The sequence below is a fragment of the Doryrhamphus excisus genome, linkage group LG4 (genome assembly GCF_037039965.1).
Source record: "Doryrhamphus excisus strain RoL-2023G ecotype Guam linkage group LG4, RoL_Dexc_Guam_v1.1, whole genome shotgun sequence".
Taxonomy (NCBI): domain Eukaryota; kingdom Metazoa; phylum Chordata; class Actinopteri; order Syngnathiformes; family Syngnathidae; genus Doryrhamphus; species Doryrhamphus excisus.
This window is the reverse complement of record NC_136360.1, coordinates 23,049,526-23,068,387: the sequence shown is the minus strand read 5'-3', so window position 1 is coordinate 23,068,387 and position 18,862 is coordinate 23,049,526.

Here is an 18,862-nt window from a genome sequence, read left to right as displayed (position 1 = left end):
AGTGTGTGTCAATAAGGCCTTCCATGAGAAACTCTTGAGACTCGTGAAAATGCACTGATATAGGTTTGCATCAAGTCTTATACATCCCTCATTTATCACAGGTCATCAGTTCCAGATCTGACAGTGATAAGTGAATTTCCACAAAGTAAGAGTTATAAATTGAATATTTTTGTAGTTACAGCTTAGAAAACATGTTTAGGACCTTCTGCATATGGTTTTTAGCACTATTAGAGCCCTCTAAATATCAAATACAGGTGGTATTTGATATTTATTTATCTATAGTCGCCTTTACACTTGTAAGTTAAGTTTTTGTTTGCCTCTTTTAGTAGTTTTCCATTAGTCATTTGTAATCGTTTTCCGATTGTGCTATGTGAGTGTGTGTCAAAAAGGCCTTCCGTGAGAAACTCTTGAAACTCATGAAAATGCTCTGACATAGGTTTGCGTCAAGTCCTATACATCCCCCATTTATCACAGTTCATCAGTTCCAGACCTGACAGTGATAAGTGAATTTCCACAAAGTAAGAGTCCTTATTTATAAATGGAATATTTTTTTAGTTACAGCTTACAAAACATGTTTAGGATATTCTGAATATCCTATATATATATTCCTGACTAAATATGAAATACCAACCCTATAGTCACCTTTACACTTGCAGGTCATCAGTTCCAGATCTGACAGTGATAAGTGAATTTCCACAAAGTAAGAGTTATAAATTGAATATTTTTGTAGTTACAGCTTAGAAAACATGTTTAGGACCTTCTACATATGGTTTTTAGCACTATCAGAGCCCTCTAAATATCAAATACAGGTGGTATTTGATATTTATTTATCTATAGTCACCTTTACACTTGTAAGTTAAGTTTTTGTTTGCCTCTTTTAGTAGTTTTCCATTAGTCACTTGTAATCGTTTTCCGATTGTGCTATGTGAGTGTGTGTCAATAAGGCCTTCCATGAGAAACTCTTGAGACTCGTGAAAATGCACTGATATAGGTTTGCATCAAGTCTTATACATCCCTCATTTATCGCAGGTCATCAGTTGCAGACCTGACAGTGATAAGTGAATTTCTACAAAGTAAGAGTCCTTATTTATAAATAGAATATTTTTGTAGTTACAGCTTAGACAACATGTATAGGACCTTCTGCATATGGGTTTTAGCACTATTAGAGCCTTCTAGATATGAAATGCCAATGATTTGTGATGACTATTACTTACCTTTTTTTTGCATATCGTTATTTTATTGTGTGACTGCAGCTTAAATATAGCAGTATTGTGTGAATATTGTGTGATTCTATTATTTGATGTTGATTGCTGTATTTAATTATCCATTTATGTACAATATTTTTAATTGTTGTGGCAAGCGTAGTATACTGTAGGTCTATTTTTGGTATAGTTCTTACAAAAAAAAATTCAAGATGTTTCCTGAATAAAGAAAAAAAAATCAAGCTGCAAATAAAATGTTGAAGTGTAACAGAAAATGTGACTGTGATATTTGTGGCAGGTGTCATTCACAGTATTTGGGACATTTGATCCTCACAAGCATATTCGCATATTTTCACCAATAAGACACTGCAAAATGATACTGAGATTAGCCATTACGCTTGGTGAAATAAGGCTCTATTGAGATGCATTTGTAAACAAAAATACAACGAGATCAAGAGGAGAACACCTGCTTGAAGACCAAAAGCTTTTTTTGTATCAGCTCCAGCCCACTGGGACATTTTCCTGTGGCCTGAGGGTAATTTTGGCAAGGATTACCTCATCAAATTGAGAAAAATATGCAGCTACAGACTATAAAAGACCAAAATGAGAGATTAAATGTTTGACGTACCAAACTGACTTATAATACTTCCAGTAGACAATAATATTAATTTATTTAAAATCATATCAACAATAGTAAATGCATTATTTCTCACGGCCAACTGAAAGAAAATTAACATTACACATGGATTAAGTCTTTTTGGAGCTTTATTTCGTAAAATACATTACTTCCCACATTGATTATATTTAGTTTTCATTTGATGTAGTTATTTTACAAAAAAATAAAAAATAAATCTTGGTGTCTACTGATTCCTTGTCTCTGGTGGTTGCGGACCCTGGTCTAAAGCAGCCTTTGGGACTCGATTGTGCTATGTGAGTGTGTGTCAATAAGGCCTTACATGAGAAACTCTTGAAACTCGTGAAAATGCACTGACATAGGTTTGAATCAAGTCTTATTCATCCCTCATTTATCGCAGTTCATCAGTTCCAGACCTGACAGTGATAAGTGAATTTTTCCACAAAGTAAGAGTCCTTTAGTAAGGTTATTAATGATATAGAAGTACGAGAAATGCAGTGCACCATTGCAGTATTATTTCCATATCGATGCGACATACGGGTTCTTGCTATTCTTTTCGGTGAAAGACATGAAAATGCCGCCTGAAAGCGAATGTATAGGAGACAGAGAAGCACGACTACATAAAGAAACTGCAGAGAAAAGCCATAGGAACTTAATCACGCTAAAACTGAACACCAACTCAATCTGTCCGTCCATCTGCTCTCCTTGTCTGCCTCATCCTTCTCTTAGCCGACCGTTCTGTTTGTCTATTTCCATCCTCTCATTTTTCAAACCAACACACTCATCTTTGTCCTTTATGGTCCTCTTAATCGATTGCTCACCTTTCACCTGTAGGTCGGCGTGTTCAGTGTCCGCACATAGTTATCACATCACTCCACCTCTTTCCTCGATTTACAGTGTTATGTGTTATGAAATCACTCCCATAAAGAAATTAATCTCGAACACCCAATCATCCCAACAATGTATTTATACGTATTTTACATTGTTTTGTGCAAGAGGCAAAAAAAGAGGTGATGATGCAACTCTCCACAAATGCATTAACACTGCAGAGCGCCTTTAATCTATAAAAACGGCCACAAGGTTGCAAGTTCTACCACATGCACACACGTAGTTCAGTCCCAAATGTGAATATTGTAAATAGTCCATGGTGTTACATTTGTAAATAAATTTTATTTTTTTTATGTAAAACTTATTTTTAGGTTGTTTATGTTGGTATAGCTGTTTAGACTTTAGAACTGTCACAAAAGCCAAACATATTTGTGCCAAAGTTAAAGTTATGCTCTTGTCGGGAACTGATATTTTCCTGAAACTTATCTATGTTCGACTCCTGGTGACTAAAGGACGGAGGAAGGTAGAAACAACGTTTTTTTTTCCCTGATGAAAGACAGAAGTCAAATTTTCTTCTGGTAGTTTTTTTATAGCCATCAAACACAATATTCTGTGTGCCTTGAAAGATAAATCAAAATCATCAAAATCTTGGCCGGAACTGAAACATTTGTCTTAGGAAAAATGGCTGTGATTTAATAACTTTTTAAATTTTGGTCCGTGACCACAAAACTCCCTCGAGAATTTGCTAGGTCACTACAGTAACAACTAAGTAGTGTGTTTTTGGTTTTTTTTTGTTCTGTTTTGTAATACTTAAGTCAGGGGTCAGCAACCCATGGCTCCAAAGCCGCATGTGGCTTTGTTGTGGCTCCCTTCCCAATACTCAAGTATTTAAGTATTTAACACCCGAACTTGTTACCGGGTAAGATTACTTTTAATTTACACAGATTTATGTACATTTATCTCATATATCTTATATAGTAGCAAGATTCGATACTAGCAAGAGTACTCAATCAACTCCTCTTTTTCTTCTCTGAGCTACTTTGATACCCCAAAATTCCCTCAAAATCTGGAAGTCAATCAAAATCGTAGGAGATTCGCAATTTGCTCTGGAATTGAGGTTTAACCAAGATGATACTGTCATTACCTGAGGGTTGGCATCCATTACACATGTATACTGCGCTTCTATTTGTTGGATTCTGCTGTTAAAAGTGGTAAATTGAAGAAAGATTCAAACATTCAAAAGTTTATAAGATATTGTTTTTGTGTCTATGTTTATTTTCCTTTAGTGAGCGTGGGGATAAAATGGCTCTTTTGATAGGAAAGGTTCCCGACCCCTGACTTAAGTTAAGTATTTTCATTTCATTCACGTGTTCTGAGTGCACCGTGAGTGTACAACGCACCTTAGGAACAGAACTAGTTCGTAACCGAGGACTACCTGTATCTGTTCACTTTTCAGTAACATGCAAATCCAAGATGATTTAAAATATGCACGTACAATACCGCTCAAAGGTTTGGGATCACTTGCAAATGTCTTTCAAACATTTTCCTGCATTTGACAATTTTTTTCCATTTTACAAACAATGAAAATGAATGAGATGATTTTGAAAGAAGGATGTATATTTTTGCATAGAGGCCTACTATCAACAACTGTCAGTCCTCTGCATCAATCTCCTGGTATGGCTGCTAATCCAAGTTCATCATTTTATAAGGCTAATAGATGATTAGAAAAGCCATCTAAAAATCTACACTAAAGCTAAAATCTCTTACCATGCTGTTAACTACTCCCTTCAGAGAGCAGCACAAACTGGGTCTAACAAGGACAGAAAAACGCTGAGTGTGTAGTTTAAGACAGGTGGTCACCTGGCAGCTGCACTAAATAGTAGGCGTCAAACACCAGTGTCAGTATCAACAGTGAAGCGGCCACTTCAGGATGCTGGACTTCATAGCAGGACTTCCAAAAAAAAGCCAGATCCCAAACTGGCCAATAAAATTTCCAAGTGATCCCAAACATTTGAGCGGTAGTGTATATCGGCAAGTTAGAAAATACAAGCCACAGGATATGGACAAATATTGGGATGCCTGAACAATACAACATAAAGCACTCTATCCTGTCACAATACCTCAATTGTACTTCCTCTCGCATAACTGTCACTCTTCCTTTCAACAATACTTTTCTGGTAATACTTTTGATTCTGCCCAAGCGTATTCAAAGCGCAAGTGTATTCATCCATCGTTTATTGGATCTGCACAGCGAGAAGCCATCAAGGCCAAATACTAGCTTCTGGCGGTAAAAGCAAACTAAACAACCTCGCAGGTCCGTGTGAGCATTGTCCCAACACAATGGGAGGGGAGACAGCAACTCAACAAGGAGTGAGGGGTCACTCCGACTGCTACCAATGACACACAATCGATCGGTAAAAAGGTGGTGGAGTAGAATAACATGAGACAAAGGCACGTGTTACTTTCATGGCCGCCTTACATGCGACAATTCTAGTTTTCTTGTAATGAAATCTGAGAACGCGATCCGACCATATAGTACAGTCGTGTTGTTGGCATTTGCAGCCACTTTGTGTACAAGCAAGACTTCAACCTGGTTCTGGATACCTGTATATGTGCAGGCAAGTTGAACATAATACTATGTGTAAAATCTGGACATTTTGGCGGGTATATTGATTATTTGTGGTTTTTCACACAATAATAATAATATACGATTTTGCAAAACAACTAGCATGCATGAACACAAAAACCGACAATGATCCAACAAAGTAAGGAGCACGCACCTGAAATAAATAGACGTCACTCAAATGGGAAACAGGTGCGAGGGATAAATGCAAAGCAATGGAAAACAGAACAGAGGAACACAGGAAGTGAATTCAAAATAAGGGCATGAAAGGAAACAAAACAAACCGTCACAGAGGCTAACTCCCACATCGTGACACTGATCAACTAATCAGAGGGCGGAAAAATTAGCTAGGAAACCCGGGTTCAATCCCACCCTCGGCCATTTCTGTGTGGTCTTCGATTAGCCACTCCAAATTGTCCATAGGTATGAATGTGAGTGTGAATGGTTGTTTGTCTGTATGTGCCCTGTGATTGGCTGGCGACCAATCCAGGGTATAACCCGCCTCTCTCGCCTGGAGACAGCTGGGATAGGCTCCAGCACCCCCCACGACCATCGTGAGGAAAAAAAGCAGTAGAAAATGAATGAATGAATAATTGAAACTCGGCTGCACAGCGGTCTAGTGGTTAGCGCGCAGACCTCAAAGCTAGGAGATCCCACCCTCGGCCATTTCTGTGTGGAGTTTGCATGTTCTCCTCGTGTATGCGTGGGTTTTCTCCGGGTACTCTGGTTTCCTCCCACATTCCAAAAACATGCTAGGTTAATTAGCGACTCCAAATTGTCCATAGGTATGAATGTGAGTGTGAATGGTTGTTTGTCTATATGTGCCCTGTGATTGGCTGGCGACCAATCCAGGGTGTACCCCGCCTCTCTCGCCTGAAGACAGCTGGGATAGGCTCCAGCACCCCCCACAACCCTCATGAGGGAAAAAAGCAGTAGAAAATGAATGAATGAATAATTGAAACTCGGCTGCACGGCGGTCTAGTGGTTAGCGTGCAGACCTCAAAGCTAGGAGATCCCACCCTCGGCCATCTCTGTGTGGAGTTTGCATGTTCTCCTCGTGTGTGCGTGGGTTTTCTCCGGGTACTCGAGTTTCCTCCCACATTCCAAAAACATGCTAGGTTAATTAGCGACTCCAAATTGTCCATAGGTATGAATGTGAGTGTGAATGGTTGTTTGTCTATATGTGCCCTGTGATTGGCTGGTGACCAGTCCAGGGTGTACCTCGCCTTTCTCGCCTGAAGACAGCTGGGATAGGCTCCAGCACCCCCCGCATGAATGAATGAATAATTGAAACTCACGTTCAAGTTTTTTTTTAAATCTATACTAGCTTTTAGGAAGGCACAATTCTGTAGAACGGCTATGCTAGAGGTAGATTTCACAACATGCATTCAGATAGACAACATCAGCCACTCCCTTGTGAGGCAGTTTCCCATAGCAACCAAACCTACTTGCTTCTCTGAGCTGGTTCCAGTGGTATTATTTTTATCACAGCATTGTTATTGGAGGCACCTGGATATTTGCATTTTGTCATTATTTCAATCAATTTATCAATCTCAGCGTGGTTTCAGATGCTTCCCTGGAAACGCACTGCAAATATTCCATCTCTTCTACCACGCTCCGTGTCATTGTTTGTGATATGTACTCGCTGATGCTATGTTGGCTTTCAGATATTTATTTATTTGTGATGATTATGCGGTCATAATGAGCTTCACTTGTAATTACTATGGGATTATTATTGAAACGCATGCAAATGTGCCCATTGGTGTGATAAAATGAACAAAGATTATTAAGTGATCTGAAACTAAAGGATCCTAAATTTAAAAATTCTGTTTTAGTCATTGAAATAATATTATTAGCATGCCTTCTTTGAGATAGCGCATTTACTTGACCATGTGACATTCACGTTTGAAGGTACTGCGAGTATTATAATCACACTGTTTGATATAATTATTGTTATCATATTAGATTCGGTCTAATATCTCAGTGCACCTTCAGTCTAATAGGTTCTCATAGAAGGCATTCTTGACACACAAACACTCACATAGCATAATCGGAGTTGTGCAACACTTACATAGGACTAATGGAATAATACTGGGAGACAAACAGTCGATGCATTATTTGTCACTCACACAAGCTTAACTCTCAGTTCTACACAAACTTAACTTTCACTTTTAAAGAGTCGCTTTCTGAGACGTAACACGTGCGCTAGCTAGCTAGCTATGTTTGTCGTCAACTGCGTTCGAAAACCGCATGCTAACTACGATGTCCATACTATCCATACTGCATACTCAAACCATCAGACAGTATGCAAAGCCTTTACACTGCAGCGTACTGCATGATAACCCACAATGCATTGCGCTCCGACCTGAACCAAAATCAACAGGCTGAAGCTGATTTCACGTTAGCGCTAAACTCTTTGAATACATCGCTTTATTGAGATTTTTTTTTAAATCATTCAAGAAAGTGGCTGTTTAGATCTCGAGTGTGCCATTTATTTGTCCAAATACCCACCGTTTACAATTTTGTTAAGCTAGCTTGTGAGCAACTTTTCACTAAATAAAACATCCCCTTAATTTTATCATACAAAAAAAACATAGTGATAAATTAATGCTTTTACTTTGAAAACAAGAAGCAAACCAAGTCGCAATATATCCTGCTTGAAACTGCCGTTTGGTCCATCCTGCTGCTCAGTGTTCAGCCAACGTTTTTTTTTTTTTTTTTTTTTCGCGGTGACGCTATGTTGCATTGCATCCTGGGTAATTTCAGTGTGAGTAGTAAGCTCATGATACATATACAACATTCTGGTGGGAACTTCTTGCATACTCAAAAATCGCATACTGCCAGTTTTACGAACTTAAGACATTCAGTAGACGCATTGAAAGACATGCGGTATGTAGTATTCTACACTGGTCTGTTATATTGCATTGATTTAGACATCCACCACTTGAAGTACAGTACAGAAACTGCTCTTATTTCTGTCTTATATGTCATATTTTGTCTTATTGTGTGAACTATATTGGGTAATATAAGTGTAAAAGTCACTATTGTGTTGTTACTTCTCATCGAGATGGCTTTAAAAAACATACAGTAAAGTCTCGTTATATTGATATCGGTTAAAACGAATTACTACTTATTACGATACTATTTTCATTTCCCGGCAAATTTCTAGTCTTTTATGATATAATTAGCTCCGTTAGTACAATACACGGTTATTATGATAATCCGGTTACTAGGATGCCCTTTTCATCTCCCGCCGGCCAATTTGGTCTGCTTATATCGATACAAAAGCAGCTTAAATCAATCTTTGCTTAAGGATTCAATACCAAAAAAGAACACGGCGAACGGCTTCCAGTCAACTTTATTTTTCACACTTCCACCACCAGAGTGCAGCACACACAGCGGAAAACACCCGTCCCTCGCGCCTACCCCTCCGGGTGGCAACACCTTCCCTATCGATAGTTCCAGGGTGAATTATGTCCCGGTAACCGGTAATCACTACAGCGTACGTTTATTTTTATTTACTGTAGTACAAAATTTATTGTAGTACAAAAGCATGCTAGATACGCAATCCATGAACTCAAGGAGAAAATTACATGCCATATCAAAGATCCGCCCACTTTTAATGCAGTTCGGCGCCGGATCGGATATATGGATAGTCCGGTTATATCGGTATTTTTTCCGACTCCCGAGAATATCGATATAACGAGACTTTACTGTATTTAGAAAGTCGTAAGCACTGTTTCTTTGCTCTAAGTAAAAAAAATTGTGGAAATGCATTTATGACGTTCTGGAACTGATAAAGGAAGGATTATTGTATGCTGCAATTATTATAGATTTCAGTTCCTGTAATGATTTTCACATGGTGAAACTTTGTGTACAGGCAGCCACAGAAGTAATAGTTGTTCTGTTCATTGATTACACTGAAATGTTTTGTGCTGTTCTGGGAAGAACATTGAAAATAAAATTGAAAATTCTTTTTTGAGTCTTTTTGTTGTGCGTTGTCCTTGTGAAGGACAGTGACAATTGACTGACCCCCAGGAAACAACACAGTATATTTTGTTATTCCACTTCCAGAAAATGGTGATGAAACTCAACCACAACAAAAATGTCCTACGTCCAGGTTGAGACTGCTCGAGTTCACTTGTACAGGAACATTAAGAAATTACGCATTCAGAGCCGGAACACAAAACATTTGATTCCACCCACGCATGATGTGCAAAGTGCAAACAAGTGTTTCACAGTAGAACGCCATCGTTGAGGTACCCGAGGAGAGAGCCTGGAGATGGTGAGTGTGAAACAACAAATAACTGGTAGACATGGGTGAGTGGCGGTGTGCATCTGGGTTGCAAGCGAGTGCCACAAATGGGCAAACTTGAAATGTGGGAGGGAGGTGTAGGTTGTCACAGATGGAGAACAGAGAGGAAGGAAGAGAAACGAGTGAGCGGCGTGGATAAGGAGGCGGTGTGAGAAATGGAAGATTTGATATTAAAAATACAACTGCTGTGTAACTCAGCTGTTACATCAAGTGATTGACAACATTTTACCAAGTGGATTAGCCAATATGAACAAATACATTCACAGATGTGACATGTATCTGCCAGGAGGAAAACAGAGGCAAATCAATCAACGGAAAACGTCAAATTTTTCATCCGCTTATTTGGACGGTTGGTCAGTAGGAGATTTCTAGAAAAAACATTGATAGTGAAACCTTCATAGTCAAACACAATCAGTCCTGTGTCACTGGTTGAGCTCACATTTCTTTGAATTTGAAAACTCCGGTCTCCATTGGATGCCCGTAAGTTAGTGAAACTGTTTTCGTCGAGCCCCCATGAGTCTGTGAAACTCCAGTCGTCGTTGAGTACTCGCAAGTCTGTGAAACTCCAGTCTTTTTCGAGCTCTCCTGGGTTAAAAATACTCCAGTCTTTTTTGAGCTGCCACGAGTCAAAGACACTCCAGTCTTTTTTGAGCTCCCACGAGTCAAAGACACTCCAGTCTTTTTCGAGCTCCCAAGAGTCAAAGATACTCCAGTCTTTTTCGAGGTTGCATGACTCAAAGACACTCCAGTCTTTTTCGAAGTCCATTGGGTCAAAGATACTCCAGTCTTTTTCAAGCTCCCATGAGTCAAATACACTCAAGTCTTTTTTGAGGTACCATGAGTCAAAGATATATCCAGTCTTTTTCAAGGTCCCGTGAGTCAAAGTCCGTCCAGTCTTTTTTGAACTCCCATGAGTCAAAGACACTCCAGTCTTTTTCGAGCTCCCATGAGTCAAAGATACTCCAGTCTTCTTCAAGCTCCCATGAGTCAAAGATACTCCAGTCTTTTTTGAGCTTCCACGAGTCAAAGATACTCCAGTCTTTTTCGAGCTCCCATGAGTCAAATATACTCCTTTCTTTTCGAGCTCCCATGAGTCAAAGATATATCCAGTCTTTTCAAGGTCCCGTGAGTCAAAGACCGTCCAGTCTTTTTTGAGCTCCCACGAGTCAAAGATACTCCAGTCTTTTTCGAGCTCCCATGAGTCAAATATACTCCTTTCTTTTCGAGCTCCCATGAGTCAAAGATATATCCAGTCTTTTCAAGGTCCCGTGAGTCAAAGACCATCCAGTCTTTTTTGAACTCCCATGAGTCAAAGACACTCCCGTCTTTTTCGAGGTCCCATGAGTCAAAGATACTCCACTCTTTTTCGAGGTCCCATGAGTCAAAGACATTCCACTCTTTTTAAGCTCCCATGAGTCAAAGACACTCCAATCTTTTCGAGCTCCCATGACTCCAAAATACTCCAGTCTTTTTCGAGCTCCAATGAGTCAAAGATATTCCAGTCTTTTTCGAGGTCCCATGAGTCAAATATACTCCACTCTTTTTTGAGGTCCCATGAGTCAAAGACACTCCAATCTTTTCGAGCTCCCATGACTCAAAAATACTCCAGTCTTTTTCGAGCTCCCATGAGTCAAAGATACTCCAGTCTTTTTCAAGCTCCCATGAGTCAAATATACTCCTTTCTTTTCGAGCTCCCATGAGTCAAAGATATATCCAGTCTTTTCAAGGTCCCGTGAGTCAAAGACCGTCCAGTCTTTTTTGAACTCCCATGAGTCAAAGACACTCCAGTCTTTTTCGAGGTCCCATGAGTCAAAGATACTCCACTCTTTTTCGAGGTCCCATGAGTCAAAGACACTCCACTCTTTTTAAGCTCCCATGAGTCAAAGACACTCCAATCTTTTCGAGCTCCCATGAGTCAAAGATATTCCAGTCTTTTTCGAGGTCCCATGAGTCAAATATACTCCACTCTTTTTCGAGGTCCCATGAGTCAAAGACACTCCAATCTTTTCGAGCTCCCATGACTCAAAAATACTCCAGTCTTTTTCGAGCTCCCATGAGTCAAAGATACTCCAGTCTTTTTCGAGCTCCCATGAGTCAAATATACTCCTTTCTTTTCGAGCTCCCATGAGTCAAAGATATATCCAGTCTTTTCAAGGTCCCGTGAGTCAAAGACCGTCCAGTCTTTTTTGAACTCCCATGAGTCAAAGACACTCCAGTCTTTTTCGAGGTCCCATGAGTCAAAGATACTCCACTCTTTTCGAGGTCCCATGAGTCAAAGACACTCCAATCTTTTCAAGCTCCCATGAGTCAAAGACACTCCAATCTTTTCGAGCTCCCATGACTCAAAAATACTCCAGTCTTTTTCGAGCTCCCATGAGTCAAAGATATTCCAGTCTTTTTCGAGGTCCCATGAGTCAAAGATACTCCACTCTTTTCGAGGTCCCATGAGTCAAAGACACTCCAATCTTTTCAAGCTCCCATGAGTCAAAGACACTCCAATCTTTTCGAGCTCCCATGACTCAAAAATACTCCAGTCTTTTTCGAGCTCCCATGAGTCAAAGATATTCCAGTCTTTTTCGAGGTCCCATGAGTCAAATATACTCCACTCTTTTTCGAGCTCCCATGAGTCAAAAATACTCCAGTCTTCTTCAAGCTCCCATGAGTCAAATATACTCCTTTCTTTTCGAGCTCCCATGAGTCAAAGATATATCCAGTCTTTTCAAGGTCCCGTGAGTCAAAGACCGTCCAGTCTTTTTTGAACTCCCATGAGTCAAAGACACTCCAGTCTTTTTCGAGGTCCCATGAGTCAAAGATACTCCACTCTTTTTCGAGGTCCCATGAGTCAAAGACACTCCACTCTTTTTAAGCTCCCATGAGTCAAAGACACTCCAATCTTTTCGAGCTCCCATGAGTCAAAGATATTCCAGTCTTTTTCGAGGTCCCATGAGTCAAATATACTCCACTCTTTTTCGAGGTCCCATGAGTCAAAGACACTCCAATCTTTTCGAGCTCCCATGACTCAAAAATACTCCAGTCTTTTTCGAGCTCCCATGAGTCAAAGATACTCCAGTCTTTTTCGAGCTCCCATGAGTCAAATATACTCCTTTCTTTTCGAGCTCCCATGAGTCAAAGATATATCCAGTCTTTTCAAGGTCCCGTGAGTCAAAGACCGTCCAGTCTTTTTTGAACTCCCATGAGTCAAAGACACTCCAGTCTTTTTCGAGGTCCCATGAGTCAAAGATACTCCACTCTTTTCGAGGTCCCATGAGTCAAAGACACTCCAATCTTTTCAAGCTCCCATGAGTCAAAGACACTCCAATCTTTTCGAGCTCCCATGACTCAAAAATACTCCAGTCTTTTTCGAGCTCCCATGAGTCAAAGATATTCCAGTCTTTTTCGAGGTCCCATGAGTCAAAGATACTCCACTCTTTTCGAGGTCCCATGAGTCAAAGACACTCCAATCTTTTCAAGCTCCCATGAGTCAAAGACACTCCAATCTTTTCGAGCTCCCATGACTCAAAAATACTCCAGTCTTTTTCGAGCTCCCATGAGTCAAAGATATTCCAGTCTTTTTCGAGGTCCCATGAGTCAAATATACTCCACTCTTTTTCGAGCTCCCATGAGTCAAAAATACTCCAGTCTTCTTCAAGCTCCCATGAGTCAAAGATACTCAGGTTTTTTTCGAGGCCCCATGAGTCAAATACACTCCAGTCTTTTTCAAGGTCCCATGAGTCAAAGACAGTCCAGTCTTTTTCGAGCTCCCATGAGTCAAATACACTCCAGTCTTTTTCAAGGTCCCATGAGTCAAAGATACTCCAGTCTTTTTCGAGGTCCCATGAGTAAAAAATACGCCAGTCTTTTTCGAGGCCCCATGAATCAAAGATACGGCAGTCTTTATCGTGTAGCATTGAGTCAGTGAAACTCCAGTCTTCTTCAAGCACCTGCAAGTTGGTGAAACTCCAGTCTTTGTTGAGGACCCACAAGTCAGTGAACCTCCAGTCTTCATTGTGCGCCTGCAAGTCAATGAAACACCAGCCGAATACCCGGGAGTCAGTGAAAGTCAGGTCTTTGTCCAATATCTGTGGATCAGTCAAACGCCAGCCCTCTTCGAGTACCCGTGAGTCAGTGAAACTTGAGTCGTTGTCGAGCACCTATAATGCAGCTCAGGTAGGAAGAGGAAAGTTGGTTTTCTTAACAGAACCAACACTTATGCCCAGTTAACAGCTATGGAGACGCTCGGTAATCCTGGATGAAAGTTTCTTCTTTTTTCATGTTCTTATTCTCTTGACACCACGTTGTTATGGTCAAACATTTTCAGAACTCTTACTGGTTCAAGAATTGATGTTCAAACCAAAAAAAGGAGCCATTATTTGTTGTATATAATAGCAAAATAAAGTGCAGTAACTCTGAAAGTAGCCCCTTAAAGATGTCCTTTCTAGTCAAAGTTCAATATTTTCTTATTGCGAGTGGAACATATCACACATTAGAAGATGCAGTCTCCACATCCAGACAATTATAGTCCTTCAACACTGTCTGAGTGGATCAAATGTGACATTTGGAATTTGCTTGGCATTTTCAGTGGCGCTGGCGCCAAGAAAATAAAGAGTGGCTGCTTCTTCTTGTATTAAAAAAAATAGCCGCCCTGTACTATTTAAGTCTTGTTGTCTAGTTCACTCTGTCCCTGCCACAATATCAGTCTGAGCGAAAGAGGTTGTTCCACCGACACTACCTTTATAAAAAGTGACTTTGACGGGGGAGAGTGACTTGTTTTTTTTCATGATTCAATGTCGGAGCCTATCGGTTGTATGCCGCTGCCACCCTGCTATCATTCACATGCAAGGTACACTGAAGATATGGATTTTTCCACTCCGTCTTGCAACGCCACAGTTGACTGCAGGGATACAGGTGACAGACCAGAACATCAAAATCAATTTAAGTGTGTGCAGTTACATCGGCAAATGTTATGTTTGATGATCAAGACGTTTACAACTAAGGTTTTCCTTGTCCTCTAATAGTCATTATCCACGTATACATGGACCCAAATGTTCCAATTGCATTCGGTTTATTTGCTCAAACGGAAAGAATGTAACCTTTGTATACACCTCATTCCGAAAGAATTAACATATAATCGGATTCCCGGCGGTGGAATATTCCTTTCCCCAATCCGACTGAGGTATCTTGTACCCGCTCAATCGGAAAGTTGTCAGACTGCGTTCTTCTTCGTTGTGTTTGGCACACAGCTTTCGTGTGCATTAGCGCCATCTGTGGAACAGAATTTAAACCCTTCTATTCTTTATTCACAAAAAAGAAAAACATGTCCCGAGTTTAATTATAAAATATTAGCAAGATTGAATTTGATCTTTTCCTGTTTAAATTTATCCTGGGTGCGTTCTTTCAGCAAATGCTGAGATATGACGTAACACGCAGCTCGAGACGTTCTTCGGTTTTAAAAATGGAGGCCAGCAATCGGCACCGGACTGCTAAGCAAAGTTTGTTTTTGATCCAAACTAAATTTCAAGACCGGACGAATGGAAAACTGGCAATGCGGAGTTATTCCAACAAGTGAAAGAAAAACTCACGGAAGTCGGTATCACGTGATGTTGATGTTTACGTTTTACTGGGCATGCCCCATTGACTATTCTGGTTGCATGTAGACAAGAGATTGGAATATTCCTTTCCATGGATATAAATTGTTTTCGGAAAAGTCATTCAGAAATATTCCATTCGGAAAGAGGAAAAACTCATGTAAACGTGGCTATTGTCATCATAGAAAAAAGGAACCACAATGAAAATAAATCGAGTAGTCAGAGACAAACGTGATATATAATAATAATAATAATAATAATAAAATGTTGTAAAGCTCTATAAGGAAACAAAATTGGCATTGTTTGTAAATAAAGTGGTACAAATAGTACAAAATCATAAGAATCCATCCATAATTTGATTGAAGGTATGACTGCCGGGCGGTCTTCCTTGATGCACTCAGCTATTTGCTAATCCCAAACGATGTGGTGGCTGACTAACATTATAACACATTTTCATATTTATGGAAAAAAAGTATTTTTTTGGACTGAAGATGTCATCACATCATCATTTTATTCCATTAGATATTTGTCTTCTTTATAAATGTATCAGATGAGGTCTCAGTGACCTTGACCATGTCCGACTGAGGATTAGATGAGCATGATAATACCTCAGTGAAATTCATCTTGTACCTTTCAGGTCGTGTTAACATGTCATTCTTTTGAAACAATATTGAAAACAAATTGTCATACGCCAAATTTAAACACACAACCCTGAAGCTGTCAGCATGAGCGTGTTTCTGGGAGGTCATGTTGACATCTGATTACTAATAACTCATCGCTTTTTCGGAGTGCAAAATAAAAAAAGGTGTTACTAATATCGGGCATTTTAGGGGAACGTCACAGACAGATAAACGACCCAAGATTACAATTATTGTAAATAATAATCACAGTTGCAGAGGTGTCTTGAGTCACAATTTTGATGACTTTGGACTCGACTTGGACTTTGACTTGCACATTTTCAGTAAATATGTTGAGTAAAATGTGTAGTCGTGATGTAATTTCCAATAGGACAACATATTTTACAGCATAATCTGGCATTGAACGCATCGATTAAAGTCCATGCTGTTTATCTGCATTAGGGTCACAGTTATTATGTTATTTTAAAATTAGATTTTTACGTTGATATAATTTATTTGGGACACACGAAACAGTGCCTATAACTTGTAAAGACTCTGTAATTTCAAGCCTATGACTTTGGACTTTACTCAACCAGTTTTGTTTAGACCTGAGACCTGGCTTGGACTTGCATGTCTTTTCCTGAGCCTTGCAACTTCTCCCACCTCTGCGCCAAACAACCAACAGTTTAGCATTTTTTTCATCACCGCGTTCCTGTTAGCCACACACATATTGCATATGCTTGGATGGTAGTCTCAAGGTCTGAGATGACAACACGTGATATGACACGGCATTTGGACCTTTCCGGTGCCCTTTGGCCTGAATACCAACTGTGCTTCCGAAGCCACCCCTTGCTGGGAACAAGATGGATTGGGAAAGGGAATGCGGCTACCGACAGGGTGAAAACATGTGAGTAGCACCTAACAGCATCGGGAGGTCAGAATGTTATCTTTTCTGGAGCATCACCTTCAACGGTTCCCCAACAATTGAAAGCTTGTACAATTTGGACAAAATATACCCCGAATCTTGGACAAAGTCTGGACATTGAACTTTTATGATGGTGTATAAAACAAGAGTGTCAGAAGTCCTTGATCTCACATTTTGAAAGACTCACCAGCTCTTCCCGGGTCTGTTTGATCGGCTGGCTTGCTGTGAAAAACAACTGGTGAATTAAAATCTAATGTGGTCAAAAACGGCAGGTTGCACGAACATGTGGTCCTTAGAATAGACAAGCAGACAACAGGCAGTCTCACGCTGCTCTCCACTGCAATATGATTTTGGGGCAGGATTTGCAATTGCCTAATTATCACTGAATGCCTCTTTTCAATGTTTACATTCATTTAAAGTGACAGTTTTCAGTTCATCGGGAGCTATTAATTGATACATATATTTTTTTCCATACTTTATAAAATGCGGCATATTTTACAAAAAGTTGCAAATCGTGATTAATCGTGATTAATTCATTTGATTAATTTTTAATCATTAATTTGACTAATTTTTAATCATTTGGCAGCCCTAGTTTTGACACATGGTGTTTTTGTATTCATATTTATTTACATGGGCTGCACGTCGGACGAGTGGTTAGCATGCAGGCCTCAAAGCTAGGAGACCCGAGTTCAATTCCACCATCTCTGTGTGGCGTTTGCATGTTCTCCCCATGTGTGGGTTTCCTCCCACATTCCAAAAACATGCTAGGTTATCACGCAGACCTCACACCTAGGAGACCCGAGTTCAATTCCGACCTCGTCCATCTCTGTGTGGAGTTTGCATGTTTTCCCCGTGCATGCGTGGGTTTTCTCCGGGTATTCCGGTTTCCTCCCACATTCCAAAAACATGCTAGGTTAATTAGCGACTCCAAATTGTCCATAGGTATGAATGTGAGTGTGAATGGTTGTTTGTTTATATGTGCCCTGTGATTGGCTGGCCACCAGTCCAGGGTGTACCTGATGACCGCTGGGATAGGCTCCAGCAACCCCAGCGACCCTTGTGAGGATAAGGATTTCATAATCTGTAGTATGACATTCACACTATTTAGAGAAAGTAAAGGTGTATTTCCTTTCGGAATGATGGAGAAATGCAACGGTGTATAAAAAGTAGGAAAAATCCCGTCTGGAAAAGCAAAAGTGAAGATAGTCTGATAACATGTACGAACAGCAAGATGGGGATCAACTTCCAGGTGCTACTACTGATAAAACCTTCTCCATGGACGTCTAGAAAGGCATGGCATTTACTCACAGAGAAGCAAGAGAGAAAAGGAAAACACATTCAAGGAGAGCAACAAGGACTTTTTCACGAATAGGACAAAATAAGTCATGGATTGGGATAATTTTCCAGCTTCACAAAAGCTGGTTTGAATTTCATCGTAGAATGGCGTATCGCAGATTGCATATACCGGCTATACGCTGGTATGGCTCTTATAACAATTACCCTGCAATGTTTTAACCTTGACCGACTGTGTGTGTGCTATCCACAGAACCACAAACCAATGATGTAGAAAAACAGGGTGAAGGTACAAAGCAAACTATTTTCTCCTGATATTTCCACACCTTTTATTATAGCTCCAGTGACTGAAACACGGCATATGTATTATAATTGTAAGGTTGGTCTCCCCTACTGAGGACCATACATGCGGTAAAAAGCTTCTAGCTTTTAGTGAAAAACAGAACAAAGGATGGCTTTTAAGTAACGACCACATGGAAACAAGTCAGTAATGCCAGTCGGTGTGGATTTGTGCTATTCGGTGACAGTACAAACTAGGCATAAACAACTGACTGTACACACTACAACTGCAATGTCATGCTTTTCAAAATAACTGATCCCAAAATGAAAATCGCATAAGAATGATAAAAACGTGGAAAAAATATCAGCGTGCATTCAATTGTGTGCTGTTTTGTACCTGTCGGCCAGTGAAACTCCAGTCTTCGTTGAGTACTCGCAAAGATATGCCGTTTTTTTTTTCGAGATCTCATGAGTCAAAGATACTCCAGTCTTTTTCGAGCTCCCACGAGTCAAAGACACTCCCCAGTCTTTTCAAGCTCTCCTGGATCAAAGCTACGCCAG